Here is an 11,931-nt window from a genome sequence, read left to right as displayed (position 1 = left end):
GGTCGTACATAAGTCTTTCAAAAATTTGGCATATGAAGGTATTTATTTAACCGCATCCAATAGAGAAATATTGTCCTTCACTTATTTTAACATCTCTAGAATATCTTGAGAGTTAGAGAGAGGTTTTAGTGCAATCAACCATTGAGGAAATGGAGCAATTGGCTTCCCTTGAGGTTCTAGTTCTAATTCTTGTGGGGCATGGCCAGATCTATCATTGTTGTCCTCTTCTGGGTCCTTAAGCATTTCAGCCCTAACCAGAATTGCTTTGTCAATGGTCTTCCCACTCCTAAGAGTGGTGATAGATTTAGCTTGCCCCATCTGATTTGAAGAGCTTGGATCACTTATTTTGTATTGTGGTTTTAGATTTGGAAGAGGTTGAGCTGGAAGGCTCCCCTTGTTCCCAATCGCACTTTTAGTTTCAAGTCCTTATATGGCCTTTGTGAGGTCTTGAAAGACTTGTAGCATACCCTGATTGAAAAGCTCTTGATGTTGAAGATGCTTTAAAACCAGATCCTCCTGAGGTTTCCCTTGAATTGGAATTTGATTAGGGAATCCTTGAGGTGTAGCAGTTTGTCCGTTTCTCCAACTAAAGTTTGGATGATTTCTCCAGCTGGGATTGTACATATTAGAGGTGGGCCCACTGCAAGGTCTTTAGCAATTATTTATGGCATTAGATTGCTCATTTAGTACCTCTTGAAAAATAGATATTGTTGGACAATTTTCAGTTGTGTGAATGTTGCAAGCACAAATACTGCAAACAGTTTCCTTACCCTTATCCTTCTTTAATTTCATGGCCTCAAGTTTTCTGGTGAGATTAGCCACTTTAGCATTGATATCATCGTCCTCTTTTAGGAGATACATTCCACCCCTCTCTTTGGATTGAGTCGGCCTAGACGTTGTGCTTGATTTTGGGGAGATGTCCCATGATTGTGTGTTTTCAGCAAGCTTGTCAAAATAATCCCACACATCATCGACACTTTTATTCATGAATTCCCCATTACACAATGTCTCAACCAATTGGCACATGGAAGACGTCAGTCCATCATAGGAGAAATTCATAATGCGTCACGGTTCAAAACCGTGTTGTGGGAATGAACTAACAAGATCCTTGAACCGTTCCCAACATTGGAAGAATGTTTCATCTTCCTTTTGGGCGAAGTTCATGATCGACTTTCTAAGGGTGTTCGTCTTATGATATGGGAAAATTTTCTTTATGAACTCCCTTGTCATGTCATTCCATCTACCTATAGATCGAGGATGTAGTGAATACCACATATTGGCTTTCTCTTTCAAAGAAAAAGGAAAGAGTTTCAGCCTAACTGTGTTGTCAGACACGTTAGGAAAATATAGAGTGGCTATGATTTCATCGAACTCTTTCTAGCGTAGATACGAATTTTCAGATTCAAGCCTATGAAATTTTGGAAGGAGTTGGATCACCCCTGGCTTGATATCCATGTGTCTTGTATTTTCTGGAAAAAACATGCGTGAAGGTGTACTTACCCCCGCCGGTTGTAAATAGTCTCGCAAAGTACAAGGCGAGGGTACTTGATGCACCTCATTCTCATCTTGGACTTCTTCAACCCGAGGCTGAGGTTATCTTCCCTGTTGATTGACCAATTGATTGACAACCATCACTTTAATTGACTTTGAGGATCTCAAGTGGTGTTTAATCTTGTGATGGATAGATAACCCCTCAACTTATCCTCCTTCACTTAAAAGACATCACGTGTTGTCACGGACCCACTTGGGCATGAAACACTCTCAGCCCTCAATTTTAGATTCTAACCTAAACCTAAAAAGGAAAGAGGGAATAAGAATTCTAGAAAAAGAAATCAGATTCTAACCTAAACCTAAAAAGGAAGAGAATTAGAAAGAAGTTACCAAATTGGAAGTTCCTAATTCAAGATCCTACAAAACAAAACAAAAGAAATCAGTTTCTAAAAATAGAAATTCTAAAATTAGAAAGTTTCTAAAAATGAAAATAGAAAGATGATTTATTTGTTAATTTTTTAAAGTAATCGTAGAATTAGAAAGTTTCTAAAAACACAAAACAAAACCTAATCTAGAAATAGAAAGAAAGAAAAATTAGAAAGAGATTACCAAATTAGAAGTTTCTATATTAGGATCCTACAAAACAGGAAAGTTAAGTTAGTTTATATATATATATATATATATATATATATATATATATATATATATATAGAAACCTTAATCCTAAAAATAGAAAGTAAATAAATCTTAATCTTAACCTATTTCTAAAACTAATCAATCTAAAAAAACATAACCGTTAATCCCCGGCAACAGCACTAAAAACTTGTTCACAACCCCAAGTGTAGGGTCGCGATGTAGTAATAATTTCGGTGAGACTGAGGTCGAATTCACAGGGACTAATCTTGTGTGTATTCTAAAAGTAACTAGAACTAGAACTAGAAGAAGATGTGAATCTAAATCTGAATTAATTGGGAGAGTAATTGTGATTAACGTGGTTAAAACTAACAAATTCAAAGGTGGGAACTAGGGTTTCCAAGGATCCACTTGTACAGATCAAGGAGCCCTCTTACTTGATTCAAGTCACACGATTGGAGTTGGAGTCCTATCCTATGCAATTGAAAGATATACAGTTAAGATTAATCTGAACTTTCCTTAACCTAATTCTCAATGGAGGAGAATTGTGATAATTGGAAGAGATTCCATCACTAAGCCATGCCCATGAGACGATGGCTAACAATAGGATTTACCAATCCCACAATCTCAAAATCAGGAAAAGAAGATACTTAAAGCTATTACAGATCTATTATAATTTGAGTCACAATAAACCATTAAAAACTGAAAGTATTCCTTTAAAATCAAACTAGAATCAAAGAAGGTTCAACAGAAACATGAGTCAAAGTAAAAGAAACATCCCATCATGCTACAAGCTTCACCTCTTAGCCCTAGCTAAGAGGTTTAGCCAACCATATACATGATTGAACTAAAATCTCTTAAGAAAAGCATAAAATGATTAAGGAAAAGGAAGAAAAACTCTTAGCGACGGCTTGTTCACACTTTTGCTCCACTCCAAATCCTAGAAGATGCCTAAGAACATCCTATGGAGTCTTATTTATAGTTTTGCAACACCTCCTTTCGCACCGACTTCGAAAATTTTAAAAATTACCTCAAATTTACGCAGTCCGTGTGCTGTCCGTGTAACCTTAGACGAGTCAAGGAAAACCTTCGAATAGTCGAGGGCACCTTGGACTAGTTGAGGATGACGGGAAACTAGAGGATTTTGTCATTGGAGTCTGAGTTAAGGAATCTTCGACTGTAATGACCCGAAAAATTTTGTGCCATGACCCGAGTACTACCTCTATTTTTTCCTTAGAAGCTATTTGTGGGTAATTAGCGCTAAACTCCATTGCTTGTGAAATTAGCATCAATCACTTTAAATTGGATCTTCATGACTCAAAACCTGTAAAATCATTAGCGCTATGTTACTCTGAAATCTGGGATTCATCGCTAAATCCAGTTGCTCTTGGAAATTTTTGAAAGTTCTAGATCAGACCTGGACCGCGCGTCGAAAGTCCAATAGCGCTGATCTTAGGCAGTTATGGTCACCATGTTGGACTTGGCCATCACCTCAAAAATTAAATCCAGATGATGTCCTGGTCGATTTGATTGAGTCCGGAGTGAAGAGTGTGAGAACGGTGAGAGATTAAATATGATTTTATGAAATCTGAGTCATGTCGCTTGCGCGACGATTTTAAGCAATCTGACCATTGGATTCTGACCCAATTTCACCCTCGGATCAGGGAAGATGGCCCAGGCAGGTCATAGTGCCTGTGGACCTGATCGAGTTTCGATGATCGTTGAATTGAGTGTGGTCTGCTACGGCTGATCTGTAGATTCGATCGGTACGAAAACTCAGTCTGACCTAGATCCATGGTTAGTGAGCTTAAGTCCGACCGCACGTGGAAAAAGGCCCACCGGAAGTGTTTCGTTGGATCAAGAGAGACCTGTTTTGGTTATAACTCAAGTATACCTTGGCCTTGGGGCTATTTTCATCAATGTTAGGCCTATATATATACCTTAAAACCCTAACTCTCTTTTCCATACGAATTTTCTAACCCTAGCTAAGAAAGAGAGAGGAAAAGAGAGAGAAAGTGAGAGAGAAGTTGGTGAATCATCTTAGATTCTTTCCTGTTACTCTACATCCTTAAACCTTCACTTTTGAATCGTTATTCCGGCGATTCTAAGTTCATCCTTAGGTAAGTTAACCTAACCCTAATCTGTTTTAGAGCTTAGAATGGTTTATGTGTTGTTGTATCTCATTTCTATTCTTACCTTAGGTTGTCTAGTCACCGTTGACGAAGACATATCGTCTGAATCAGTTCGGTGCGCTATTTCTGGTTTAAGGTGTGGACTTTAATTGTATAGGTTATGGTTTTCAAGGCTTTCAATGCCAGTGAATGGTTTATTCTTGTTATGGATGAGATTTCACATGTCAAATGCTATGTTTATTTTGCTTTTCTGATATGTATGTGTTATATTAAGATTTGCGTATTCTATGTTTGTGTAGGAAGTACCGTATACGTATAAAATATGAACCTGTACTTGCCATGATTATCTGTCGTGTACCTATGCTAATTGTATGTGTGACAACTCCTTGGTAAAAGGAATTGTCCGAATGCATGTATTTCAACATACGTCATGTATGTTACACTATGTATTCTAAGTGTTTGTAGAAATGTCTGAATGGTTTAAAGTGCAACATATTAACCTAACCGCGGGCGTTGAGAAGCGATTCTCAACACTCCTATTGATGTGTATGATTTACCACATGCAAGTCATATTCCTTGTTGTTTAAGTTCAAGTATTACTTATGTGAGAATCCATGTTAAGTTGATACTCTTCAAATGCTTACATATCACATGATTTGAGTTGTTGTTCCATTACTATTCTAAATTGTTGATATCAATATCTGTTGTAGTGGAATGTGTTTGGGACTATGGAATAGTCCAGGAAATCGGTAATCGGCCTTGAGTTCGTGGCTGAAGTTGCTTTCGCCATGAAGGACACGATTTGACGAACCCGAGTCGTATTAGAGTTGTGGGCAGTGGTTTGGCCACACGGAGTGTTTGCGCACTCTATGTCGTTCTACCCAACATGCGCTCATGCTAGTCGAGTTCGTCAAGTAACCCGATTGTCCGATGTATGTTCACCATGTATGGTCGCTATTGTTTGAATCTAGGGTACCAAACTTACCGATGAAATCCTGTTAACCGTTGTACCTTGATCCGCTAAGACTCATGAGCCGGACTTGGTGGTATGGGACACCGTGGTCGAGCTGTGGGCTACGCTGGGGTGACGAGCCTCCCCGTAGTGACCAGTGAGCAACCAAACTCGTGAGCCGATTATGGTGGTATGAGACACTATATTCGTGCTGTCGGCCTACATTGATTGGTGACGAGCCCTTTATAGTGACCTCGAGCATACCTGGATACCGCATTGAGGTGACGAGCCTTATTGTAGTAACGAAGGTATGATAGGCATGCATTGATTGATGATGAGCCCTTTGCAGCGACCTAAAATCATATGATCGTATGAGATTGTCTAGGACTGACGACCCTAGAATGGATCACTGTTTGAAAATTGATATGAGGAAGGTACCTTAGCTTCTCAATCCTGCTGTATGAAAAGGACTAATAACAACTTGGTAATCATGTTCATGCACCGCATTACATGTGCCTGAAAGAGGTGAAGCACTTGAGGTGATGTCATGCGTAACGTAAGATGAAGACGCTGAGGGTGTACAAGCGAGGGCACACATCATTCTACATACATCCTTGCACTAACAAGAGTAATTAAGACATGTTTGATTGTTCTGCTTTATCATTACTGCTTGATTGAATTGATAACATGTTAACCTTTGCTTTATTGTTCCACTGAGTTGATCACTCACTCCCACGTTCTGGGGCGGTGTTAAACACCCACCAGACTCTGTCTTAGATGCAGATGTTGATGCGACCCCCGAGGCAGAGCAGGAGTTCAAGGATGATGAGGCTGCATTTTCTTTCATGCAGTTTTCAGACGGGTTCTTGTGAGCCATGTCCTGATGCGCGGAAATTTTGGGTTTCTTTTGGAATAGATGATGTCTTTTAATGCTTGTATTTTTTATAGCAACACTTGTAATATGACCTGGTATGTATATGTATTTCAGGGACTTGCACATGTACACATATGTTCTTTTAAGTCTTCCGCTTGCGTCTTTCACTCATCCTTGAATTATGTTTGCAGTTTAGCTTAATCTATTCCATGGTTTATGTACTCATATAGACAACATACATCCATCATTAAATATGTTGCATAAGTGATGTTTTGAAACTCGGGAGCTGAGTTATGCTCGACCCCCGAATTTCAGGGCGTTACATCGACAGTCGAGAAGGAGCCTTCGACTAGTCGAAGAAGGACTTAGACTAGTCGAAGGAGGCAAATTTTTATGGTTCCTTTTCTTCACTTTAAGTCTTTAATGCTCTTCATTCTTCACTTGATTTTCTTTGATCTTTGGCATGTAAATTCTTCATTCTTGGTCTCATAAGATCCATCCTTGGCTTTTGTGATTCTTGAGCGTTAAATCCATGCTTTTATCATCCTTTTCAACCCAAGCTCTTAAATTCACCTTGCAACACAAACATGATTAAAATAGAATATTAAGCATTATCATGTTCATATAACCAAGTAATAAATGGGGTCCAATATGCAATATTTGACCTTGAACATCATACTTTCCCAAATTTTCCCAGTCTTGTAAAACGAAGCACTTGTTTCCAAAAGTATGAAAATATTTCACAGAAGACTTTTTATCAGACTACAATTCGTAAGTTGTTTTATTGTTACTTGCTCTTATATAAACACGATTAATGATATAGTAAGAGGTATTAACAGCTTCAACCCATAGATTTTTAGGTAATTTCAAGTTGCTAAGCATTACACTCGCCATTTCTTGTAAAACTATATTTTTTCTCTCCGCGACTCCATTTTGCTAAGGAGTTTTAGGAGCAGAAAATTCATGTAATATCACATGGTCATTACAGTACTTCTCAAAAATGCTATTTTCAAATTTAGTACCATGGTCACTTCTTATTCTGAACATAAACAATTCTTTTTTAGTATGGATGCGTTTAATTAACTTTTTGACTTCGTCAAAAACATCTGACTTTTCTCTTAAAAAGGCTACCCATGAATATCTAGTTTAGTCATCTACTACAACGAGAAAGTATTTCTTTACTCCTCTACTCTCCATTCGAGTTGTTCCAACTAAGTCCATATGGAGTAGTTCAAGAGGTCTTGTAGTGGCTAAGGAGTTCACCTTTTTGTGACTACTCCTAATTTGTTTGTCTATTTGATAGGCAACACATACTTTATTTTCTACCTTTTTCAATTTGGGTAGACCATGTAGATGATCTCTTTTGCTCAATTTATATAAGTCGCTGAAGTTTACATGCCCAAGATGTTGATGCCAAAGTTCAATTTCATCTGTTTAGACCATGTAACATGAATGATTTATTGACAAAGCGTCATCAATGATATAACAATTTTCAGAGGTCCTGCGACCATTTAATATTATATAACCTTGATTGTTAATTATCTCACATCTGTGATCTGAAAATTTTACACTATGATCATTATCACATATTTGAGATATGCTTAGCAAATTATGTTTTAATCCTTCAACATATAACACATTTTCAAATATAGATAAATTAGGAAGTTTTACATTACCTCTTTTGATGATTTTGCAGTTGTTACCATCTCCAAAAGTAACTAGGTTTAGGAGGATCTCTTATTATTTGTTGTGTTTGGGAGTAAGAATTTTTTTTGTTTCTACTTACTCTGTTATTTCCAAAGTTGGATTTCAAGAGCTCTAAGCAAGTCCACTATCTTATTGGTTAGAGGAGGATTATTATTTCTCCTTTAATATTTTTAGTAGTTGGCATTAGTTTTTATATTAGAAATTTTTTGAAAGGATTTTACATTTTTGTTTACTTCCTTTAGAGTTTCTCCTTTAGACTTTGAAGATTCTCCTTTTACAAATATGGGAGCGAAGTTTTTATATTTTTTTGTGCGACTTTTGATATAACCTAAGCCAGATTTGTCACCACTTCGGGGAGATGCAGTTAATAAATTTTCAAGTTTCTGGTTTCCCTGGGTATATATCCAAGTATCTTTTGAAGTCTTAATGGAAGAAACTTCTATTTTTAGATTTGAGAATTTGTATTACAGAAATTTTTAAGTTCAAATCTAATTTTCTTTTCTCAAAGTAATAAAAAAAATGAGATTTTTCCAAAATAGTTTTTTCAAGTTCTAATTGAAGCTTGGCACATTTTTCTTTTTGAATTTTTAATTTAGCTGTAATCTTACAACTTTATTTGTTTAGGGCATCATATTCTTCTTGGAGGCTATCTTCATTTTTAGAATCACCTTTAGGAGTTTTATAATAAAAAGTTTCACATTCATCTGAAGAAGTGATTTTGGCTATAGTCATAAAAACCTTTAAATATTTCGCAGTTTCTTAGTATGATTCGTCAGTTTCTGAATTGGATTCAAATTTTGATGATTCATCCTAAGTGAAAATCATGCCTCTTCTCCTAGATTTATCCTTCTTAGGACATTTTGATGCTAGATGCCTAAATTTAGAACAGTTGAAGCATTGGGTGTCTTTAGATCCTGATTTCTAAAAATTTGAATTTCCTTTTCTTTTGTCAAAAGGTTTTTGAAAATCTGATCTATTTTTATTTTTTTAAATTCTATAAAAAAATTTAGCCAACATTGTTATATCATCCTCATTCTCAGCACGACCTGCAGTAATCTGGAGGAGTCGTCGAGGGTATACTTTTAGTTTATGCATGCATTACACGTGTATCGTTTGACTCTGATGCATCGCATTCCTTTGTGGCCGAGAGTTTTTGCCGATCGACTGGTTTGCCATTGGAGTCTGCTCGTGAGGGCTTGTCTGTATTAACTCCCTTGGGGAACACTGCAGTGTTGGGTCGATTTTGCTCATCTTGCCCCGTTCTGGTTGGGGATATTTTTTTGCCTGCTAATCTGTTTGCATTACCGATGTCCGAGTTTGACGTCATCCTGGGCATGGATTGGTTCGCCAAGTACCACACTATATTAGACTGCTCCGCGAGGACAGTCACGTTCTGTATACCTGGCTTGCCGCAGTTCCAGTTCATTGCCGAGCCCAGATGAGAGATATTGTCTTGTTTGATGTCATGTGCCTTAGAGGAGCCCATAGCAGTGAGCATCGACCAGTTAACTGTGGTTTGTAATTTTCCCGATGTGTTCCAGGAGATTCCGAGATTACCGCCTCACCAACACACCGAGTTTCAGATTGATCACGTGCTTGGTACCGCGCCTATTTCGAAGGCACCATACGTATGACACTGTTGGAGTTGCGAGAACTGCAGAAGCAGTTGGACAAGTTGTGCGAGTTAGGCTTTATCCATCCGAGCAGCTCATCGTGGGGAGTGCAAGTACTCTTTGTGAAGAAGAAGGATGGCTTGTTGAGGCTCTGCATGGACTACCGCGATCTCAATAAGGCCACGATCAAGAATAGGTACCCGCTCCCGAGGATTGATAATTTGTTTAATCAGCTGCAGGGTGCACAATTCTTTTCGAAGATTGACCTATGTTCCGGTTATCATTAGATTCGGGTCCGAGAGGAGGACATTCCGAAGATGGCTTTTAAGACACGCTAGGGTCATTTTGAGTTCCAGGTTATGTCCTTTGAACTGACCAATGCGCTCACGGTATTCATGTAGTTGATGAACGAGGTCTTCCATTCGTATCTCGATCAGTTTGTAGTCTTCATCGATGACATTCTGATCTAATCAAGGACTCGTGAGGAGCACGAGCAGCACCTGGAGATTTCCTTGTAGACCCTCCGTACACACCAGCTCTATGCGAAGCTGGAGAAGTGCGAGTTCTGGTAGGAGGAGATGAAGTTCCTCGGTCATGTGGTGATGAGGGAGGGCATCACAGTGGACCCCTATAAGGTTGAGGCAGTGCGTCAGTGGGACTAGCCCACGAGCGCGTCTGAGATCCACAATTTTCTTAGTTTTGGAAGGCTATTATCGACGTTTCATTGAGGGCTTCTCCCATATTGCATCTCCGTTGACCAGGTTGACTCGGAAGGGCACAAAGTTTGTTTGGAGCGACGCATGTGAGCAAGCATTCATAGAGCTGAAGAACTATCTGACATCCGCACATGTCCTCACTCTTCTCTCGGGGAGTGATGGATTCATAGTTTCACCGATGCCTTGAATATTAGTTTGGGTGTTGTCCTGATGCAGCACGGGAGACCAGTGGCCTTCGTGTCTCACCAGCTCAAGGTCCATGAGCTGAACTACCCCATGCATGATTTGGAGCTGGTAGCAATCATCTTTGCACTAAAGGTGCGGTGACACTATCTCTATGGGGTCAGGTTCGAGCTCTTTTCCGACCATAAGAGCTTGAAGTACCTATTCTCTCAGTCTGAGCTGAACATGAGGCAGAGGCGCTAGATGGAGCTCCTAAAGGTCTATAATTTCGATCTTTAGTACCACCCGAGTAAGGCAAACATTGTGACAGATGCCCTCAGCCGTCAGCCACGAGGCCTGATGGTGCATATGATGGTCCAGGAGTGGAGGATGCTTAAGGATATAACAGAGTATGATTTTAAGTTCAGTCTGCAGTCTTTTATCATACAGTTATCGAGCCTATTGATTCAACCTCTGTTGTCACAAGGGTAATCGAGGCTCAACAAGCTGATGAGTTATTGCAGAGTTATAGGGCTGAGGCGACATCTGAGAGTCAGGCAGATTAGCAGATTGGTACAGATGATGGACTTCGCTTCATAGGCCGATTATGTGTCCCGGATATTCCTGAGTTACGTAGAGATCTTATAACCAAGGCATATCAATCGCGGTTTTCTATCCACCCTGGCTCGATAAAGATGTATTGTGACATGAGGCAATAGTATTTTTAGGCGGGGATGAAGCACCAGATCGCTAGTTTCGTAGTGGAGTGTGATACATGCCAGCATGTCAAGGTCGATCATCAGAGACCCCCTGGTCTATTGCAGTAATTGAGCGTCCCGACGTGAAAGTGGGATCACATGTCGACAGATTTCATTATGGGTTTGCGGAGGACTCGGCGCGGTCATGACGCCATCTGAGTTGTTGTGGATCATCTGATGAAGTCGGCACATTTTCTTGCGATGCGTACGATTTGGTCCATAGACCGGATTGTGAAGTTATTCATCGAGGAGATTGTGAGACTTCCTGGCATTCCAGTCTTGATCGTTTCTGACCGAGACCCAAGGGTCACGTCTCAATTTTAAGGGAGCTTCTAGAGAGCGATGGGGACTGATTTGCAGCTTAACACAGTATATCATCTGCAGACCGATGGCCAGACTGAGAGGGTCAACCAAATCCTTAAGGATATGCTTCGGGCCTGCTCGATTAATTTCAGGGGTAGTTGGGATGAGCATTGCAATTGGCTGAGTTCGCATACAATAACAACTATTAAGTGACCATCGGCATGGATCCTTTTGAGGCACTGTATGATAGGTCATGTAGATCACCGAGTTGTTGAACCGAGGTCAGAGAGCGCAGTCTCCTAGGTCCCGAGTTTATGCAACAGACGTCAGAGGCTATCGATATCATTAGGCAGAGGATGTGCACAGGTCAGAGTCGGCAGAAGAGTTTAACTGATCGCCAGCATCGTCCCTTAGAGTTTATTATAAGGGACCATGTGTATCTCAAGGTCTCACCCATGAAGGGCGTAATTCAAGTTGGAGCGAAGGGTAAGCTTGCCTCGAGATTCATAAGACCTTTTGAGATCACTGGGCATGTTAGCGCCCAGGCCTATCGGCTTGCCTTGCCATCTTAGTTGTCTGGCGTCCATAAT

The 11,931-nt window shown here is 39.7% G+C and overlaps 1 non-coding gene across 1 annotated transcript; it reads left to right on the top strand.

Moving 5' to 3' along the window:
* Positions 1-1,075: 1,075 nt before the first annotated feature.
* On the top strand, positions 1,076-1,182 carry LOC131244917 (small nucleolar RNA R71). The gene has a single exon (XR_009170685.1). It is a non-coding gene; the product is annotated as a small nucleolar RNA R71 (small nucleolar RNA).
* The last annotated feature ends 10,749 nt before the right edge of the window (positions 1,183-11,931 follow it).

The sequence above is a fragment of the Magnolia sinica genome, chromosome 4, assembly GCF_029962835.1.
Source record: "Magnolia sinica isolate HGM2019 chromosome 4, MsV1, whole genome shotgun sequence".
In the NCBI taxonomy this organism is placed as follows: domain Eukaryota; kingdom Viridiplantae; phylum Streptophyta; class Magnoliopsida; order Magnoliales; family Magnoliaceae; genus Magnolia; species Magnolia sinica.
This window is presented reverse-complemented; position numbering and strand designations above follow the sequence as displayed.